The sequence below is a fragment of the Symphalangus syndactylus genome, chromosome 15 (genome assembly GCF_028878055.3).
Source record: "Symphalangus syndactylus isolate Jambi chromosome 15, NHGRI_mSymSyn1-v2.1_pri, whole genome shotgun sequence".
NCBI classification, from domain to species: Eukaryota; Metazoa; Chordata; class Mammalia; order Primates; family Hylobatidae; genus Symphalangus; species Symphalangus syndactylus.
The window spans coordinates 1,774,639-1,797,594 of NC_072437.2; positions in this window are offsets into that span (position 1 = coordinate 1,774,639).

Consider the following 22,956-nt stretch of genomic DNA (forward strand, 5'->3'; position numbering starts at 1 on the left):
GGGTAATAGTGGAAAAAAGAATATGTTCAAATATAAACTACACAGAAGCATTGTATGAAACTTCTTTCTGTTCTGTGCATTCAACTAACAGAGTTGAACCTTACTTTTGATTGAGCCGTTCTGAAACACTGTTTCTGTAGAAACTGCAATTGGACATTCTGAGCGCTAAGAGGCCTATATTGGGAAAAAGAATGTCTACAAATAAAAACTACACAGAAGCATTGTGTGAAACTTATTTCCGATATGTTCATTAAGCTAACAGAGTTAAACCATACTTTTGATTGCGCAGTTCTGAACACTCTTTCTGTAGAAAATGCAAGTGGACATTCGGAGCGCTAAGAGGGTAATAGTGGAAAAAGGAATATATTCAAATATAAACTACACAGTAGCATTCTGTGAAAATTCTTTCTGTTCTGTGCATTCAACTAACAGAGTTGAACCTTACTTTTGATTGAGCCGTTCTGAAACACTCTTTCTGTAGAAACTGCAATTGGGCATGCTAAGCGCTAAGAGGCCTACATTGGGTAAAAGAATATCTTCAAATAAAAACTACACAGATGCATTCTGTGAAACTTATTTCTGATCTGTAAATTCAGTTAACAGAGATAAAACATATTTTTGATTGAGCAGTTATGAAACACTCTTTTTGTAGAAAATGCAAGTGGAGATTCGGAGCGCTAAGAGGGTAATAGTGGAAAAAGGAATGTCTTCAAATATAAACTACACAGAATCATTCGGTGAAACTGCTTTCTGATCTGTGCATTCAGCTAACAGAGTTAAACCATACTTTTGATTGAGCAGATCTGAACACTCTTTCTGTAGAAAATGCAACTGGACATTTGGAGCGCTAAGAGCGTAGTAGTGGAAAAAGGAATATATTCAAATATAAACTACACAGAAGCATTCTGTGAAACTTCTTTCTGATCTGAGCATTCAGCTAACAGAGTTAAACCATACTTTTGATTGAGCAGTTTTGAAACACTCTGTCTGTAGAAAATGCAACTGGACATTCGTAGCGCTAAGTGGGTAATAGTGGAAAAAAGAATATGTTCAAATATAAACTACACAGAAGCATTGTATGAAACTTCTTTCTGTTCTGTGCATTCAACTAACAGAGTTGAACCTTACTTTTGATTGAGCCGTTCTGAAACACTCTTTCTGTAGAAACTGCAATTGGACATTCTGAGCGCTAAGAGGCCTATATTGGGAAAAAGAATGTCTACAAATAAAAACTACACAGAAGAATTGTGTGAAACTTCTTTCTGTTCTGTTTGTTCAACTAAAAGAGTTGAACCTTAGTTTTGATTGAGCCGTTCTGAAACACTCTTTCTGTAGAAAATGCAAGTAGAGATTCGGAGCGCTAAGAGGGTAATAGTGGAAAAAGGAATGTCTCCAAATATAAACTACACAGAATCATTCTGTGAAACTTCTTTCTGATCTGTGCATTCAGCTAACAGAGTTAAACCATACTTTTGATTGAGCAGATCTGAACACTCTTTCTGTAGAAAATGCAACTGGACATTTGGAGCGCTAAGAGAGTAGTAGTTGAAAAAGGAATATATTCAAATATAAACTACACAGAAGCATTCTGTGAAACTTCTTTCTGATCTGAGCATTCAGCTAACAGAGTTAAACCATACTTTTGATTGAGCAGTTTTGAAACACTCTGTCTGTAGAAAATGCAACTGGACATTCGTAGCGCTAAGTGGGTAATAGTGGAAAAAAGAATATGTTCAAATATAAACTACACAGAAGCATTGTATGAAACTTCTTTCTGTTCTGTGCATTCAACTAACAGAGTTGAACCTTACTTTTGATTGAGCCGTTCTGAAACACTCTTTCTGTAGAAACTGCAATTGGACATTCTGAGCGCTAAGAGGCCTATATTGGGAAAAAGAATGTCTACAAATAAAAACTACACAGAAGCATTGTGTGAAACTTATTTCCGATATGTCCATTAAGCTAACAGAGTTAAACCATACTTTTGATTGCGCAGTTCTGAACACTCTTTCTGTAGAAAATGCAAGTGGACATTCGGAGCGCTAAGAGGGTAATAGTGGAAAAAGGAATATATTCAAATATAAACTACACAGTAGCATTCTGTGAAAATTCTTTCTGTTCTGTGCATTCAACTAACAGAGTTGAACCTTACTTTTGATTGAGCCGTTCTGAAACACTCTTTCTGTAGAAACTGCAATTGGGCATGCTAAGCGCTAAGAGGCCTACATTGGGAAAAAGAATATCTTCAAATAAAAACTACACAGATGCATTCTGTGAAACTTATTTCTGATCTGTAAATTCAGTTAACAGAGATAAAACATATTTTTGATTGAGCAGTTATGAAACACTCTTTTTGTAGAAAATGCAAGTGGAGATTCGGAGCGCTAAGAGGGTAATAGTGGAAAAAGGAATGTCTTCAAATATAAACTACACAGAATCATTCGGTGAAACTGCTTTCTGATCTGTGCATTCAGCTAACAGAGTTAAACCATACTTTTGATTGAGCAGATCTGAACACTCTTTCTGTAGAAAATGCAACTGGACATTTGGAGCGCTAAGAGCGTAGTAGTGGAAAAAGGAATATATTCAAATATAAACTACACAGAAGCATTCTGTGAAACTTCTTTCTGATCTGAGCATTCAGCTAACAGAGTTAAACCATACTTTTGATTGAGCAGTTTTGAAACACTCTGTCTGTAGAAAATGCAACTGGACATTCGTAGCGCTAAGTGGGTAATAGTGGAAAAAATAATATGTTCAAATATAAACTACACAGAAGCATTGTATGAAACTTCTTTCTGTTCTGTGCATTCAACTAACAGGGTTGAACCTTACTTTTGATTGAGCCGTTCTGAAACACTCTTTCTGTAGAAACTGCAATTGGACATTCTGAGCGCTAAGAGGCCTATATTGGGAAAAAGAATGTCTACAAATAAAAACTACACAGAAGAATTGTGTGAAACTTCTTTCTGTTCTGTTTGTTCAACTAAAAGAGTTGAACCTTAGTTTTGATTGAGCCGTTCTGAAACACTCTTTCTGTAGAAAATGCAAGTGGAGATTCGGAGCGCTAAGAGGGTAATAGTGGAAAAAGGAATGTCTCCAAATATAAACTACACAGAATCATTCTGTGAAACTTCTTTCTGATCTGTGCATTCAGCTAACAGAGTTAAACCATACTTTTGATTGAGCAGATCTGAACACTCTTTCTGTAGAAAATGCAACTGGACATTTGGAGCGCTAAGAGAGCAGTAGTGGAAAAAGGAATATATGCAAATATAAACTACACAGAAGCATTCTGTGAAACTTCTTTCTGATCTGAGCATTCAGCTAACAGAGTTAAACCATACTTTTGATTGAGCAGTTTTGAAACACTCTGTCTGTAGAAAATGCAACTGGACATTCGTAGCGCTAAGTGGGTAATAGTGGAAAAAAGAATATGTTCAAATATAAACTACACAGAAGCATTGTATGAAACTTCTTTCTGTTCTGTGCATTCAACTTACAGAGTTGAACCTTACTTTTGATTGAGCCTTTCTGAAACACTCTTTCTGTAGAAACTGCAATTGGACATTCTGAGCGCTAAGAGGCCTCTATTGGGAAAAATAATATCTTCAAATAAAAACTACACAGAAGCATTGTGTGATACTTATTTCTGATATGTTCATTAAGCTAACAGAGTTAAACCATACTTTTGATTGCGCAGTTCTGAACACTCTTTCTGTAGAAAATGCAAGTGGACATTCGGAGCGCTAAGAGGGTAATAGTGGAAAAAGGAATATATTCAAATATAAACTACACAGTAGCATTCTGTGAAAATTCTTTCTGTTCTGTGCATTCAACTAACAGAGTTGAACCTTACTTTTGATTGAGCCGTTCTGAAACACTCTTTCTGTAGAAACTGCAATTGGACATGCTAAGCGCTAAGAGGCCTACATTGGGAAAAAGAATATCTTCAAATAAAAACTACACAGATGCATTCTGTGAAACATATTTCTGATCTGTAAATTCAGTTAACAGAGATAAAACATATTTTTGATTGAGCAGTTATGAAACACTCTTTTTGTAGAAAATGCAAGTGGAGATTCGGAGCCCTAAGAGGGTAATAGTGGAAAAAGGAATGTCTTCAAATATAAACTACACAGAATCATTCGGTGAAACTTCTTTCTGATCTGTGCATTCAGCTAACAGAGTTAAACCATACTTTTGATTGAGCAGATCTGAACACACTTTCTGTAGAAAATGCAACTGGACATTTGGAGCGCTAAGAGCGTAGTAGTGGAAAAAGGAATATATTCAAATATAAACTACACAGAAGCATTCTGTGAAACTTCTTTCTGATCTGAGCATTCAGCTAACAGAGTTAAACCATACTTTGGATTGAGCAGTTTTGAAACACTCTGTCTGTAGAAAATGCAACTGGACATTCGTAGCGCTAAGTGGGTAATAGTGGAAAAAAGAATATGTTCAAATATAAACTACACAGAAGCATTGTATGAAACTTCTTTCTGTTCTGTGCATTCAACTAACAGGGTTGAATTTTACTTTTGATTGAGCCGTTCTGAAACACTCTTTCTGTAGAAACTGCAATTGGACATTCTCAGCTCTAAGAGGCCTATATTGGGAAAAAGAATGTCTACAAATAAAAACTACACAGAAGAATTGTGTGAAACTTCTTTCTGCTCTGTTTGTTCAACTAAAAGAGTTGAACCTTAGTTTTGATTGAGCCGTTCTGAAACACTCTTTCTGTAGAAAATGCAAGTGGAGTTTCAGAGCGCTAAGAGGGTAATAGTGGAAAAAGGAATGTCTCCAAATATAAACTACACAGAATCATTCTGTGAAACTTCTTTCTGATCTGTGCATTCAGCTAACAGAATTAAACCATACTTTTGATTGAGCAGATCTGAACACTCTTTCTGTAGAAAATGCAACTGGACATTTGGAGCGCTAAGAGAGTAGTAGTGGAAAAAGGAATATATTCAAATATAAACTACACAGAAGCATTCTGTGAAACTTCTTTCTGATCTGAGCATTCAGCTAACAGAGTTAAACCATAATTTGGATTGAGCAGTTTTGAAACACTCTGTCTGTAGAAAATGCAACTGGGCATTCGTAGCGCTAAGTGGGTAATAGTGGAAAAAAGAATATGTTCAAATATAAACTACACAGAAGCATTGTATGAAACTTCTTTCTGTTCTGTGCATTCAACTAACAGAGTTGAACCTTACTTTTGATTGAGCCATTCTGAAACACTCTTTCTGTAGAAACTGCAATTGGACATTCTGAGCGCTAAGAGGCCTATATTGGAAAAAAAGAATGTCTACAAATAAAAACTACACAGAAGAATTGTGTGAAACTTCTTTCTGTTCTGTTTGTTCAACTAAAAGAGTTGAACCTTAGTTTTGATTGAGCCGTTCTGAAACACTCTTTCTGTAGAAAATGCAAGTGGAGATTCGGAGCGCTAAGAGGGTAATAGTGGAAAAAGGAATGTCTCCAAATATAAACTACACAGAATCATTCTGTGAAACTTCTTTCTGATCTGTGCATTCAGCTAACAGAGTTAAACCATACTTTTGATTGAGCAGATCTGAACACTCTTTCTGTAGAAAATGCAACTGGACATTTGGAGCGCTAAGAGAGTAGTAGTGGAAAAAGGAATATATTCAAATATAAACTACACAGAAGCATTCTGTGAAACTTCTTTCTGATCTGAGCATTCAGCTAACAGAGTTAAACCATACTTTTGATTGAGCAGTTTTGAAACACTCTGTCTGTAGAAAATGCAACTTGACATTCGTAGCGCTAAGTGGGTAATAGTGGAAAAAAGAATATGTTCAAATATAAACTACACAGAATCATTGTATGAAACTTCTTTCTGTTCTGTGCATTCAACTAACAGAGTTGAACCTTACTTTTGATTGAGCCTTTCTGAAACACTCTTTCTGTAGAAACTGCAATTGGACATTCTGAGCGCTAAGAGGCCTATATTGGGAAAAAGAATATCTTCAAATAAAAACTACACAGAAGCATTGTGTGAAACTTCTTTCTGATATGTTCATTAAGCTAACAGAGTTAAACCATACTTTTGATTGCGCAGTTCTGAACACTCTTTCTGTAGAAAATGCAAGTGGACATTCGGAGCGCTAAGAGGGTAATAGTGGAAAAAGGAATATATTCAAATATAAACTACACAGTAGCATTCTGTGAAAATTCTTTCTGTTCTGTGCATTCAACTAACAGAGTTGAACCTTACTTTTGATTGAGCCGTTCTGAAACACTCTTTCTGTAGAAACTGCAATTGGACATGCTAAGCGCTAAGAGGCCTACATTGGGAAAAAGAATATCTTCAAATAAAAACTACACAGATGCATTCTGTGAAACTTATTTCTGATCTGTAAATTCAGTTAACAGAGATAAAACATATTTTTGATTGAGCAGTTATGAAACACTCTTTTTGTAGAAAATGCAAGTGGAGATTCGGAGCGCTAAGAGGGTAATAGTGGAAAAAGGAATGTCTTCAAATATAAACTACACAGAATCATTCGGTGAATCTTCTTTCTGATCTGTGCATTCAGCTAACAGAGTTAAACCATACTTTTGATTGAGCAGATCTGAACACACTTTCTGTAGAAAATGCAACTGGACATTTGGAGCGCTAAGAGCGTAGTAGTGGAAAAAGGAATATATTCAAATATAAACTACACAGAAGCATTCTGTGAAACTTCTTTCTGATCTGAGCATTCAGCTAACAGAGTTAAACCATACTTTGGATTGAGCAGTTTTGAAACACTCTGTCTGTAGAAAATGCAACTGGACATTCGTAGCGCTAAGTGGGTAATAGTGGAAAAAAGAATATGTTCAAATATAAACTACACAGAAGCATTGTATGAAACTTCTTTCTGTTCTGTGCATTCAACTAACAGAGTTGAACCTTACATTTGATTGAGCTGTTCTGAAACACTCTTTCTGTAGAAACTGCAATTGGACATTCTGAGCGCTAAGAGGCCTATATTGGAAAAAAAGAATGTCTACAAATAAAAACTACACAGAAGAATTGTGTGAAACTTCTTTCTGTTCTGTTTGTTCAACTAAAAGAGTTGAACCTTAGTTTTGATTGAGCCGTTCTGAAACAATCTTTCTGTAGAAAATGCAAGTGGAGATTCGGAGCGCTAAGAGGGTAATAGTGGAAAAAGGAATGTCTTCAAATATAAACTACACAGAATCATTCTGTGAAACTTCTTTCTGATCTGTGCATTCAGCTAACAGAGTTAAACCATACTTTTGATTGAGCAGATCTGAACACTCTTTCTGTAGAAAATGCAACTGGACATTTGGAGCGCTAAGAGAGTAGTAGTGGAAAAAGGAATATATTCAAATATAAACTACACAGAAGCATTCTGTGAAACTTCTTTCTGATCTGAGCATTCAGCTAACAGAGTTAAACCATACTTTTGATAGAGCAGTTTTGAAACACTCTGTCTGTAGAAAATGCAACTTGACATTCGTAGCGCTAAGTGGGTAATAGTGGAAAAAAGAATATGTTCAAATATAAACTACACAGAAGCATTGTATGAAACTTCTTTCTGTTTTGTGCATTCAACTAACAGAGTTGAACCTTATTTTGATTGAGCCTTTCTGAAACACTCTTTCTGTAGAAACTGCAATTGGACATTCTGAGCGCTAAGAGGCCTATATTGGGAAAAAGAATATCTTCAAATAAAAACTACACAGAAGTATTGTGTGAAACTTATTTCTGATATGTTCATTAAGCTAACAGAGTTAAACCATACTTTTGATTGCGCAGTTCTGAACACTCTTTCTGTAGAAAATGCAAGTGGACATTCGGAGCGCTAAGAGGGTAATAGTGGAAAAAGGAATATATTCAAATATAAACTACACAGTAGCATTCTGTGAAAATTCTTTCTGTTCTGTGCATTCAACTAACAGAGTTGAACCTTACTTTTGATTGAGCCGTTCTGAAACACTCTTTCTGTAGAAACTGCAATTGGGCATGCTAAGCGCTAAGAGGCCTACATTGGGAAAAAGAATATCTTCAAATAAAAACTACACAGATGCATTCTGTGAAACTTATTTCTGTTCTGTAAATTCAGTTAACAGAGATAAAACATATTTTTGATTGAGCAGTTATGAAACACTCTTTTTGTAGAAAATGCAAGTGGAGATTCGGAGCGCTAAGTGGGTAATAGTGGAAAAAGGAATGTCTTCCAATATAAACTACACAGAATCATTCGGTGAAACTTCTTTCTGATCTGTGCATTCAGCTAACAGAGTTAAACCATACTTTTGATTGAGCAGATCTGAACACTCTTTCTGTATAAAATGCAACTGGACATTTGGAGCGCTAAGAGCGTAGTAGTGGAAAAAGGAATATATTCAAATATAAACTACACAGAAGCATTCTGTGAAACTTCTTTCTGATCTGAGCATTCAGCTAACAGAGTTATACCATACTTTGGATTGAGCAGTTTTGAAACACTCTGTCTGTAGAAAATGCAACTGGACATTCGTAGCGCTAAGTGGGTAATAGTGGAAAATAGAATATGTTCAAATATAAACTACACAGAAGCATTGTATGAAACTTCTTTCTGTTCTGTGCATTCAACTAACAGAGTTTAACCTTACTTTTGATTGAGCCGTTCTGAAACACTCTTTCTGTAGAAACTGCAATTGGACATTCTGAGCGCTAAGAGGCCTATATTGGAAAAAAAGAATGTCTACAAATAAAAACTACACAGAAGAATTGTGTGAAACTTCTTTCTGTTCTGTTTGTTCAACTAAAAGAGTTGAACCTTAGTTTTGATTGAGCCGTTCTGAAACACTCTTTCTGTAGAAAATGCAAGTGGAGATTCGGAGCGCTAAGAGGGTAATAGTGGAAAAAGGAATGTCTCCAAATATAAACTACACTGAATCATTCTGTGAAACTTCTTTCTGATCTGTGCATTCAGCTAACAGAGTTAAACCATACTTTTGATTGAGCAGATCTGAACACTCTTTCTGTAGAAAATGCAACTGGACATTTGGAGCGCTAAGAGAATAGTAGTGGAAAAAGGAATATATTCAAATATAAACTACACAGAAGCATTCTGTGAAACTTCTTTCTGATCTGAGCATTCAGCTAACAGAGTTAAACCATACTTTTGATTGAGCAGTTTTGAAACACTCTGTCTGTAGAAAATGCAACTTGACATTCGTAGCGCTAAGTGGGTAATAGTGGAAAAAAGAATATGTTCAAATATAAACTACACAGAATCATTGTATGAAACTTCTTTCTGTTCTGTGCATTCAACTAACAGAGTTGAACCTTACTTTTGATTGAGCCTTTCTGAAACACTCTTTCTGTAGAAACTGCAATTGGACATTCTGAGCGCTAAGAGGCCTATATTGGGAAAAAGAATATCTTCAAATAAAAACTACACAGAAGCATTGTGTGAAACTTCTTTCTGATATGTTCATTAAGCTAACAGAGTTAAACCATACTTTTGATTGCGCAGTTCTGAACACTCTTTCTGTAGAAAATGCAAGTGGACATTCGGAGCGCTAAGAGGGTAATAGTGGAAAAAGGAATATATTCAAATATAAACTACACAATAGCATTCTGTGAAAATCCTTTCTGTTCTGTGCATTCAACTAACAGAGTTGAACCTTACTTTTGATTGAGCCGTTCTGAAACACTCTTTCTGTAGAAACTGCAATTGGGCATGCTAAGCGCTAAGAGGCCTACATTGGGAAAAAGAATATCTTCAAATAAAATCTACACAGATGCATTCTGTGAAACTTATTTCTGATCTGTAAATTCAGATAACAGAGATAAAACATATTTTTGATTGAGCAGTTATGAAACACTCTTTTTGTAGAAAATGCAAGTGGAGATTCGGAGCGCTAAGAGGGTAATAGTGGAAAAAGGAATGTCTTCAAATATAAACTACACAGAATCATTCGGTGAAACTTCTTTCTGATCTGTGCATTCAGCTAACAGAGTTAAACCATACTTTTGATTGAGCAGATCTGAACACTCTTTCTGTAGAAAATGCAACTGGACATTTGGAGCGCTAAGAGCGTAGTAGTGGAAAAAGGAATATATTCAAATATAAACTACACAGAAGCATTCTGTGAAACTTCTTTCTGATCTGAGCATTCAGCTAACAGAGTTAAACCATACTTTGGATTGAGCAGTTTTGAAACACTCTGTCTGTAGAAAATGCAACTGGACATTCGTAGCGCTAAGTGGGTAATAGTGGAAAAAATAATATGTTCAAATATAAACTACACAGAAGCATTGTATGAAACTTCTTTCTGTTCTGTGCATTCAACTAACAGAGTTGAACCTTACTTTTGATTGAGCCATTCTGAAACACTCTTTCTGTAGAAACTGCAATTGGACATTCTGAGCGCTAAGAGGCCTATATTGGAAAAAAAGAATGTCTACAAATAAAAACTACACAGAAGAATTGTGTGAAACTTCTTTCTGTTCTGTTTGTTCAACTAAAAGAGTTGAACCTTAGTTTTGATTGAGCCGTTCTGAAACACTCTTTCTGTAGAAAATGCAAGTGGAGATTCGGAGCGCTAAGAGGGTAATAGTGGAAAAAGGAATGTCTCCAAATATAAACTACACAGAATCATTCTGTGAAACTTCTTTCTGATCTGTGCATTCAGCTAACAGAGTTAAACCATACTTTTGATTGAGCAGATCTGAACACTCTTTCTGTAGAAAATGCAACTGGACATTTGGAGCGCTAAGAGAGTAGTAGTGGAAAAAGGAATATATTCAAATATAAACTACACAGAAGCATTCTGTGAAACTTCTTTCTGATCTGAGCATTCAGCTAACAGAGTTAAACCATACTTTTGATTGAGCAGTTTTGAAACACTCTGTCTGTAGAAAATGCAACTTGACATTCGTAGCGCTAAGTGGGTAATAGTGGAAAAAAGAATATGTTCAAATATAAACTACACAGAATCATTGTATGAAACTTCTTTCTGTTCTGTGCATTCAACTAACAGAGTTGAACCTTACTTTTGATTGAGCCTTTCTGAAACACTCTTTCTGTAGAAACTGCAATTGGACATTCTGAGCGCTAAGAGGCCTATAATGGGAAAAAGAATATCTTCAAATAAAAACTACACAGAAGCATTGTGTGAAACTTCTTTCTGATATGTTCATTAAGCTAACAGAGTTAAACCATACTTTTGATTGCGCAGTTCTGAACACTCTTTCTGTAGAAAATGCAAGTGGACATTCGGAGCGCTAAGAGGGTAATAGTGGAAAAAGGAATATATTCAAATATAAACTACACAGTAGCATTCTGTGAAAATTCTTTCTGTTCTGTGCATTCAACTAACAGAGTTGAACCTTACTTTTGATTGAGCCGTTCTGAAACACTCTTTCTGTAGAAACTGCAATTGGACATGCTAAGCGCTAAGAGGCCTACATTGGGAAAAAGAATATCTTCAAATAAAAACTACACAGATGCATTCTGTGAAACTTATTTCTGATCTGTAAATTCAGTTAACAGAGATAAAACATATTTTTGATTGAGCAGTTATGAAACACTCTTTTTGTAGAAAATGCAAGTGGAGATTCGGAGCGCTAAGAGGGTAATAGTGGAAAAAGGAATGTCTTCAAATATAAACTACACAGAATCATTCGGTGAAACTTCTTTCTGATCTGTGCATTCAGCTAACAGAGTTAAACCATACTTTTGATTGAGCAGATCTGAACACACTTTCTGTAGAAAATGCAACTGGACATTTGGAGCGCTAAGAGCGTAGTAGTGGAAAAAGTAATATATTCAAATATAAACTACACAGAAGCATTCTGTGAAACTTCTTTCTGATCTGAGCATTCAGCTAACAGAGTTAAACCATACTTTGGATTGAGCAGTTTTGAAACACTCTGTCTGTAGAAAATGCAACTGGACATTCGTAGCGCTAAGTGGGTAATAGTGGAAAAAAGAATATGTTCAAATATAAACTACACAGAAGCATTGTATGAAACTTCTTTCTGTTCTGTGCATTCAACTAACAGAGTTGAACCTTACATTTGATTGAGCCGTTCTGAAACACTCTTTCTGTAGAAACTGCAATTGGACATTCTGAGCGCTAAGAGGCCTATATTGGAAAAAAAGAATGTCTACAAATAAAAACTACACAGAAGAATTGTGTGAAACTTCTTTCTGTTCTGTTTGTTCAACTAAAAGAGTTGAACCTTAGTTTTGATTGAGCCGTTCTGAAACAATCTTTCTGTAGAAAATGCAAGTGGAGATTCGGAGCGCTAAGAGGGTAATAGTGGAAAAAGGAATGTCTCCAAATATAATCTACACAGAATCATTCTGTGAAACTTCTTTCTGATCTGTGCATTCAGCTAACAGAGTTAAACCATACTTTTGATTGAGCAGATCTGAACACTCTTTCTGTAGAAAATGCAACTGGACATTTGGAGCGCTAAGAGAGTAGTAGTGGAAAAAGGAATATATTCAAATATAAACTACACAGAAGCATTCTGTGAAACTTCTTTCTGATCTGAGCATTCAGCTAACAGAGTTAAACCATACTTTTGATTGAGCAGTTTTGAAACACTCTGTCTGTAGAAAATGCAACTTGACATTCGTAGCGCTAAGTGGGTAATAGTGGAAAAAAGAATATGTTCAAATATAAACTACACAGAAGCATTGTATGAAACTTCTTTCTGTTTTGTGCATTCAACTAACAGAGTTGAACCTTATTTTGATTGAGCCTTTCTGAAACACTCTTTCTGTAGAAACTGCAATTGGACATTCTGAGCGCTAAGAGGCCTATATTGGGAAAAAGAATATCTTCAAATAAAAACTACACAGAAGTATTGTGTGAAACTTATTTCTGATATGTTCATTAAGCTAACAGAGTTAAACCATACTTTTGATTGCGCAGTTCTGAACACTCTTTCTGTAGAAAATGCAAGTGGACATTCGGAGCGCTAAGAGGGTAATAGTGGAAAAAGGAATATATTCAAATATAAACTACACAGTAGCATTCTGTGAAAATTCTTTCTGTTCTGTGCATTCAACTAACAGAGTTGAACCTTACTTTTGATTGAGCCGTTCTGAAACACTCTTTCTGTAGAAACTGCAATTGGGCATGCTAAGCGCTAAGAGGCCTACATTGGGAAAAAGAATATCTTCAAATAAAAACTACACAGATGCATTCTGTGAAACTTATTTCTGTTCTGTAAATTCAGTTAACAGAGATAAAACATATTTTTGATTGAGCAGTTATGAAACACTCTTTTTGTAGAAAATGCAAGTGGAGATTCGGAGCGCTAAGTGGGTAATAGTGGAAAAAGGAATGTCTTCAAATATAAACTACACAGAATCATTCGGTGAAACTTCTTTCTGATCTGTGCATTCAGCTAACAGAGTTAAACCATACTTTTGATTGAGCATATCTGAACACTCTTTCTGTATAAAATGCAACTGGACATTTGGAGCGCTAAGAGCGTAGTAGTGGAAAAAGGAATATATTCAAATATAAACTACACAGAAGCATTCTGTGAAACTTCTTTCTGATCTGAGCATTCAGCTAACAGAGTTATACCATACTTTGGATTGAGCAGTTTTGAAACACTCTGTCTGTAGAAAATGCAACTGGACATTAGTAGCGCTAAGTGGGTAATAGTGGAAAAAAGAATATGTTCAAATATAAACTACACAGAAGCATTGTATGAAACTTCTTTCTGTTCTGTGCATTCAACTAACAGAGTTTAACCTTACTTTTGATTGAGCCGTTCTGAAACACTCTTTCTGTAGAAACTGCAATTGGACATTCTGAGCGCTAAGAGGCCTATATTGGAAAAAAAGAATGTCTACAAATAAAAACTACACAGAAGAATTGTGTGAAACTTCTTTCTGTTCTGTTTGTTCAACTAAAAGAGTTGAACCTTAGTTTTGATTGAGCCGTTCTGAAACACTCTTTCTGTAGAAAATGCAAGTGGAGATTCGGAGCGCTAAGAGGGTAATAGTGGAAAAAGGAATGTCTCCAAATATAAACTACACAGAATCATTCTGTGAAACTTCTTTCTGATCTGTGCATTCAGCTAACAGAGTTAAACCATACTTTTGATTGAGCAGATCTGAACACTCTTTCTGTAGAAAATGCAACTGGACATTTGGAGCGCTAAGAGAATAGTAGTGGAAAAAGGAATATATTCAAATATAAACTACACAGAAGCATTCTGTGAAACTTCTTTCTGATCTGAGCATTCAGCTAACAGAGTTAAACCATACTTTTGATTGAGCAGTTTTGAAACACTCTGTCTGTAGAAAATGCAACTTGACATTCGTAGCGCTAAGTGGGTAATAGTGGAAAAAAGAATATGTTCAAATATAAACTACACAGAATCATTGTATGAAACTTCTTTCTGTTCTGTGCATTCAACTAACAGAGTTGAACCTTACTTTTGATTGAGCCTTTCTGAAACACTCTTTCTGTAGAAACAGCAATTGGACATTCTGAGCGCTAAGAGGCCTATATTGGGAAAAAGAATATCTTCAAATAAAAACTACACAGAAGCATTGTGTGAAACTTCTTTCTGATATGTTCATTAAGCTAACAGAGTTAAACCATACTTTTGATTGCGCAGTTCTGAACACTCTTTCTGTAGAAAATGCAAGTGGACATTCGGAGCGCTAAGAGGGTAATAGTGGAAAAAGGAATATATTCAAATATAAACTACACAATAGCATTCTGTGAAAATCCTTTCTGTTCTGTGCATTCAACTAACAGAGTTGAACCTTACTTTTGATTGAGCCGTTCTGAAACACTCTTTCTGTAGAAACTGCAATTGGGCATGCTAAGCGCTAAGAGGCCTACATTGGGAAAAAGAATATCTTCAAATAAAATCTACACAGATGCATTCTGTGAAACTTATTTCTGATCTGTAAATTCAGATAACAGAGATAAAACATATTTTTGATTGAGCAGTTATGAAACACTCTTTTTGTAGAAAATGCAAGTGGAGATTCGGAGCGCTAAGAGGGTAATAGTGGAAAAAGGAATGTCTTCAAATATAAACTACACAGAATCATTCGGTGAAACTTCTTTCTGATCTGTGCATTCAGCTAACAGAGTTAAACCATACTTTTGATTGAGCAGATCTGAACACTCTTTCTGTAGAAAATGCAACTGGACATTTGGAGCGCTAAGAGCGTAGTAGTGGAAAAAGGAATATATTCAAATATAAACTACACAGAAGCATTCTGTGAAACTTCTTTCTGATCTGAGCATTCAGCTAACAGAGTTAAACCATACTTTGGATTGAGCAGTTTTGAAACACTCTGTCTGTAGAAAATGCAACTGGACATTCGTAGCGCTAAGTGGGTAATAGTGGAAAAAAGAATATGTTCAAATATAAACTACACAGAAGCATTGTATGAAACTTCTTTCTGTTCTGTGCATTCAACTAACAGAGTTGAACCTTACTTTTGATTGAGCCATTCTGAAACACTCTTTCTGTAGAAACTGCAATTGGACATTCTGAGCGCTAAGAGGCCTATATTGGAAAAAAAGAATGTCTACAAATAAAAACTACACAGAAAAATTGTGTGAAACTTCTTTCTGTTCTGTTTGTTCAACTAAAAGAGTTGAACCTTAGTTTTGATTGAGCCGTTCTGAAACACTCTTTCTGTAGAAAATGCAAGTGGAGATTCGGAGCGCTAAGAGGGTAATAGTGGAAAAAGGAATGTCTCCAAATATAAACTACACAGAATCATTCTGTGAAACTTCTTTCTGATCTGTGCATTCAGCTAACAGAGTTAAACCATACTTTTGATTGAGCAGATCTGAACACTCTTTCTGTAGAAAATGCAACTGGACATTTGGAGCGCTAAGAGAGTAGTAGTGGAAAAAGGAATATATTCAAATATAAACTACACAGAAGCATTCTGTGAAACTTCTTTCTGATATGTTCATTAAGCTAACAGAGTTAAACCATACTTTTGATTGCGCAGTTCTGAACACTCTTTCTGTAGAAAATGCAAGTGGACATTCGGAGCGCTAAGAGGGTAATAGTGGAAAAAGGAATATATTCAAATATAAACTACACAGCAGCATTCTGTGAAAATTCTTTCTGTTCTGTGCATTCAACTAACAGAGTTGAACCTTACTTTTGATTGAGCCTTTCTGAAACACTCTTTCTGTAGAAACTGCAATTGGACATTCTGAGCGCTAAGAGGCCTATATTGGGAAAAAGAATATCTTCAAATAAAAACTACACAGAAGCATTGTGTGAAACTTCTTTCTGATATGTTCATTAAGCTAACAGAGTTAAACCATACTTTTGATTGCGCAGTTCTGAACACTCTTTCTGTAGAAAATGCAAGTGGACATTCGGAGCGCTAAGAGGGTAATAGTGGAAAAAGGAATATATTCAAATATAAACTACACAATAGCATTCTGTGAAAATCCTTTCTGTTCTGTGCATTCAACTAACAGAGTTGAACCTTACTTTTGATTGAGCCGTTCTGAAACACTCTTTCTGTAGAAACTGCAATTGGGCATGCTAAGCGCTAAGAGGCCTACATTGGGAAAAAGAATATCTTCAAATAAAATCTACACAGATGCATTCTGTGAAACTTATTTCTGATCTGTAAATTCAGATAACAGAGATAAAACATATTTTTGATTGAGCAGTTATGAAACACTCTTTTTGTAGAAAATGCAAGTGGAGATTCGGAGCGCTAAGAGGGTAATAGTGGAAAAAGGAATGTCTTCAAATATAAACTACACAGAATCATTCGGTGAAACTTCTTTCTGATCTGTGCATTCAGCTAACAGAGTTAAACCATACTTTTGATTGAGCAGATCTGAACACTCTTTCTGTAGAAAATGCAACTGGACATTTGGAGCGCTAAGAGCGTAGTAGTGGAAAAAGGAATATATTCAAATATAAACTACACAGAAGCATTCTGTGAAACTTCTTTCTGATCTGAGCATTCAGCTAACAGAGTTAAACCATACTTTGGATTGAGCAGTTTTGAAACACTCTGTCTGTAGAAAATGCAACTGGACATTCGTAGCGCTAAGTGGGTAATAGTGGAAAAAAGAATATGTTCAAATATAAACTACACAGAAGCATTGTATGAAACTTCTTTCTGTTCTGTGCATTCAACTAACAGAGTTTAACCTTACTTTTGATTGAGCCGTTCTGAAACACTCTTTCTGTAGAAACTGCAATTGGACATTCTGAGCGCTAAGAGGCCTATATTGGAAAAAAAGAATGTCTACAAATAAAAACTACACAGAAGAATTGTGTGAAACTTCTTTCTGTTCTGTTTGTTCAACTAAAAGAGTTGAACCTTAGTTTTGATTGAGCCGTTCTGAAACACTCTTTCTGTAGAAAATGCAAGTGGAGATTCGGAGCGCTAAGAGGGTAATAGTGGAAAAAGGAATGTCTCCAAATATAAACTACACAGAATCATTCTGTGAAACTTCTTTCTGATCTGTGCATTCAGCTAACAGAGTTAAACCATACTTTTGATTGAGCAGATCTGAACACTCTTTCTGTAGAAAATGCAACTGGACATTTGGAGCGCTAAGAGAATAGTAGTGGAAAAAGGAATATATTCAAATATAAACTACACAGAAGCATTCTGTGAAACTTCTTTCTGATCTGAGCATTCAGCTAACAGAGTTAAACCATACTTTTGATTGAGCAGTTTTGAAACACTCTGTCTGTAGAAAATGCAACTTGACATTCGTAGCGCTAAGTGGGTAATAGTGGAAAAAAGAATATGTTCAAATATAAACTACACAGAATCATTGTATGAAACTTCTTTCTGTTCTGTGCATTCAACTAACAGAGTTGAACCTTACTTTTGATTGAGCCTTTCTGAAACACTCTTTCTGTAGAAACAGCAATTGGACATTCTGAGCGCTAAGAGGCCTATATTGGGAAAAAGAATATCTTCAAATAAAAACTACACAGAAGCATTGTGTGAAACTTCTTTCTGATATGTTCATTAAGCTAACAGAGTTAAACCATACTTTTGATTGCGCAGTTCTGAACACTCTTTCTGTAGAAAATGCAAGTGGACATTCGGAGCGCTAAGAGGGTAATAGTGGAAAAAGGAATATATTCAAATATAAACTACACAATAGCATTCTGTGAAAATCCTTTCTGTTCTGTGCATTCAACTAACAGAGTTGAACCTTACTTTTGATTGAGCCGTTCTGAAACACTCTTTCTGTAGAAACTGCAATTGGGCATGCTAAGCGCTAAGAGGCCTACATTGGGAAAAAGAATATCTTCAAATAAAATCTACACAGATGCATTCTGTGAAACTTATTTCTGATCTGTAAATTCAGATAACAGAGATAAAACATATTTTTGATTGAGCAGTTATGAAACACTCTTTTTGTAGAAAATGCAAGTGGAGATTCGGAGCGCTAAGAGGGTAATAGTGGAAAAAGGAATGTCTTCAAATATAAACTACACAGAATCATTCGGTGAAACTTCTTTCTGATCTGTGCATTCAGCTAACAGAGTTAAACCATACTTTTGATTGAGCAGATCTGAACACTCTTTCTGTAGAAAATGCAACTGGACATTTGGAGCGCTAAGAGCGTAGTAGTGGAAAAAGGAATATATTCAAATATAAACTACACAGAAGCATTCTGTGAAACTTCTTTCTGATCTGAGCATTCAGCTAACAGAGTTAAACCATACTTTGGATTGAGCAGTTTTGAAACACTCTGTCTGTAGAAAATGCAACTGGACATTCGTAGCGCTAAGTGGGTAATAGTGGAAAAAAGAATATGTTCAAATATAAACTACACAGAAGCATTGTATGAAACTTCTTTCTGTTCTGTGCATTCAACTAACAGAGTTGAACCTTACTTTTGATTGAGCCATTCTGAAACACTCTTTCTGTAGAAACTGCAATTGGACATTCTGAGCGCTAAGAGGCCTATATTGGAAAAAAAGAATGTCTACAAATAAAAACTACACAGAAAAATTGTGTGAAACTTCTTTCTGTTCTGTTTGTTCAACTAAAAGAGTTGAACCTTAGTTTTGATTGAGCCGTTCTGAAACACTCTTTCTGTAGAAAATGCAAGTGGAGATTCGGAGCGCTAAGAGGGTAATAGTGGAAAAAGGAATGTCTCCAAATATAAACTACACAGAATCATTCTGTGAAACTTCTTTCTGATCTGTGCATTCAGCTAACAGAGTTAAACCATACTTTTGATTGAGCAGATCTGAACACTCTTTCTGTAGAAAATGCAACTGGACATTTGGAGCGCTAAGAGAATAGTAGTGGAAAAAGGAATATATTCAAATATAAACTACACAGAAGCATTCTGTGAAACTTCTTTCTGATCTGAGCATTCAGCTAACAGAGTTAAACCATACTTTTGATTGAGCAGTTTTGAAACACTCTGTCTGTAGAAAATGCAACTTGACATTCGTAGCGCTAAGTGGGTAATAGTGGAAAAAAGAATATGTTCAAATATAAACTACACAGAATCATTGTATGAAACTTCTTTCTGTTCTGTGCATTCAACTAACAGAGTTGAACCTTACTTTTGATTGAGCCTTTCTGAAACACTCTTTCTGTAGAAACAGCAATTGGACATTCTGAGCGCTAAGAGGCCTATATTGGGAAAAAGAATATCTTCAAATAAAAACTACACAGAAGCATTGTGTGAAACTTCTTTCTGATATGTTCATTAAGCTAACAGAGTTAAACCATACTTTTGATTGCGCAGTTCTGAACACTCTTTCTGTAGAAAATGCAAGTGGACATTCGGAGCGCTAAGAGGGTAATAGTGGAAAAAGGAATATATTCAAATATAAACTACACAATAGCATTCTGTGAAAATCCTTTCTGTTCTGTGCATTCAACTAACAGAGTTGAACCTTACTTTTGATTGAGCCGTTCTGAAACACTCTTTCTGTAGAAACTGCAATTGGGCATGCTAAGCGCTAAGAGGCCTACATTGGGAAAAAGAATATCTTCAAATAAAATCTACACAGATGCATTCTGTGAAACTTATTTCTGATCTGTAAATTCAGATAACAGAGATAAAACATATTTTTGATTGAGCAGTTATGAAACACTCTTTTTGTAGAAAATGCAAGTGGAGATTCGGAGCGCTAAGAGGGTAATAGTGGAAAAAGGAATGTCTTCAAATATAAACTACACAGAATCATTCGGTGAAACTTCTTTCTGATCTGTGCATTCAGCTAACAGAGTTAAACCATACTTTTGATTGAGCAGATCTGAACACTCTTTCTGTAGAAAATGCAACTGGACATTTGGAGCGCTAAGAGCGTAGTAGTGGAAAAAGGAATATATTCAAATATAAACTACACAGAAGCATTCTGTGAAACTTCTTTCTGATCTGAGCATTCAGCTAACAGAGTTAAACCATACTTTGGATTGAGCAGTTTTGAAACACTCTGTCTGTAGAAAATGCAACTGGACATTCGTAGCGCTAAGTGGGTAATAGTGGAAAAAAGAATATGTTCAAATATAAACTACACAGAAGCATTGTATGAAACTTCTTTCTGTTCTGTGCATTCAACTAACAGAGTTGAACCTTACTTTTGATTGAGCCATTCTGAAACACTCTTTCTGTAGAAACTGCAATTGGACATTCTGAGCGCTAAGAGGCCTATATTGGAAAAAAAGAATGTCTACAAATAAAAACTACACAGAAAAATTGTGTGAAACTTCTTTCTGTTCTGTTTGTTCAACTAAAAGAGTTGAACCTTAGTTTTGATTGAGCCGTTCTGAAACACTCTTTCTGTAGAAAATGCAAGTGGAGATTCGGAGCGCTAAGAGGGTAATAGTGGAAAAAGGAATGTCTCCAAATATAAACTACACAGAATCATTCTGTGAAACTTCTTTCTGATCTGTGCATTCAGCTAACAGAGTTAAACCATACTTTTGATTGAGCAGATCTGAACACTCTTTCTGTAGAAAATGCAACTGGACATTTGGAGCGCTAAGAGAGTAGTAGTGGAAAAAGGAATATATTCAAATATAAACTACACAGAAGCATTCTGTGAAACTTCTTTCTGATATGTTCATTAAGCTAACAGAGTTAAACCATACTTTTGATTGCGCAGTTCTGAACACTCTTTCTGTAGAAAATGCAAGTGGACATTCGGAGCGCTAAGAGGGTAATAGTGGAAAAAGGAATATATTCAAATATAAACTACACAGCAGCATTCTGTGAAAATTCTTTCTGTTCTGTGCATTCAACTAACAGAGTTGAACCTTACTTTTGATTGAGCCTTTCTGAAACACTCTTTCTGTAGAAACTGCAATTGGACATTCTGAGCGCTAAGAGGCCTATATTGGGAAAAAGAATATCTTCAAATAAAAACTACACAGAAGCATTGTGTGAAACTTCTTTCTGATATGTTCATTAAGCTAACAGAGTTAAACCATACTTTTGATTGCGCAGTTCTGAACACTCTTTCTGTAGAAAATGCAAGTGGACATTCGGAGCGCTAAGAGGGTAATAGTGGAAAAAGGAATATATTCAAATATAAACTACACAATAGCATTCTGTGAAAATCCTTTCTGTTCTGTGCATTCAACTAACAGAGTTGAACCTTACTTTTGATTGAGCCGTTCTGAAACACTCTTTCTGTAGAAACTGCAATTGGGCATGCTAAGCGCTAAGAGGCCTACATTGGGAAAAAGAATATCTTCAAATAAAATCTACACAGATGCATTCTGTGAAACTTATTTCTGATCTGTAAATTCAGATAACAGAGATAAAACATATTTTTGATTGAGCAGTTATGAAACACTCTTTTTGTAGAAAATGCAAGTGGAGATTCGGAGCGCTAAGAGGGTAATAGTGGAAAAAGGAATGTCTTCAAATATAAACTACACAGAATCATTCGGTGAAACTTCTTTCTGATCTGTGCATTCAGCTAACAGAGTTAAACCATACTTTTGATTGAGCAGATCTGAACACTCTTTCTGTAGAAAATGCAACTGGACATTTGGAGCGCTAAGAGCGTAGTAGTGGAAAAAGGAATATATTCAAATATAAACTACACAGAAGCATTCTGTGAAACTTCTTTCTGATCTGAGCATTCAGCTAACAGAGTTAAACCATACTTTGGATTGAGCAGTTTTGAAACACTCTGTCTGTAGAAAATGCAACTGGACATTCGTAGCGCTAAGTGGGTAATAGTGGAAAAAAGAATATGTTCAAATATAAACTACACAGAAGCATTGTATGAAACTTCTTTCTGTTCTGTGCATTCAACTAACAGAGTTGAACCTTACATTCGATTGAGCCGTTCTGAAACACTCTTTCTGTAGAAACTGCAATTGGACATTCTGAGCGCTAAGAGGCCTATATTGGAAAAAAAGAATGTCTACAAATAAAAACTACACAGAAGAATTGTGTGAAACTTCTTTCTGTTCTGTTTGTTCAACTAAAAGAGTTGAACCTTAGTTTTGATTGAGCCGTTCTGAAACAATCTTTCTGTAGAAAATGCAAGTGGAGATTCGGAGCGCTAAGAGGGTAATAGTGGAAAAAGGAATGTCTCCAAATATAAACTACACAGAATCATTCTGTGAAACTTCTTTCTGATCTGTGCATTCAGCTAACAGAGTTAAACCATACTTTTGATTGAGCAGATCTGAACACTCTTTCTGTAGAAAATGCAACTGGACATTTGGAGCGCTAAGAGAGTAGTAGTGGAAAAAGGAATATATTCAAATATAAACTACACAGAAGCATTCCGTGAAACTTCTTTCTGATCTGAGCATTCAGCTAACAGAGTTAAACCATACTTTTGATTGAGCAGTTTTGAAACACTCTGTCTGTAGAAAATGCAACTTGACATTCGTAGCGCTAAGTGGGTAATAGTGGAAAAAAGAATATGTTCAAATATAAACTACACAGAAGCATTGTATGAAACTTCTTTCTGTTTTG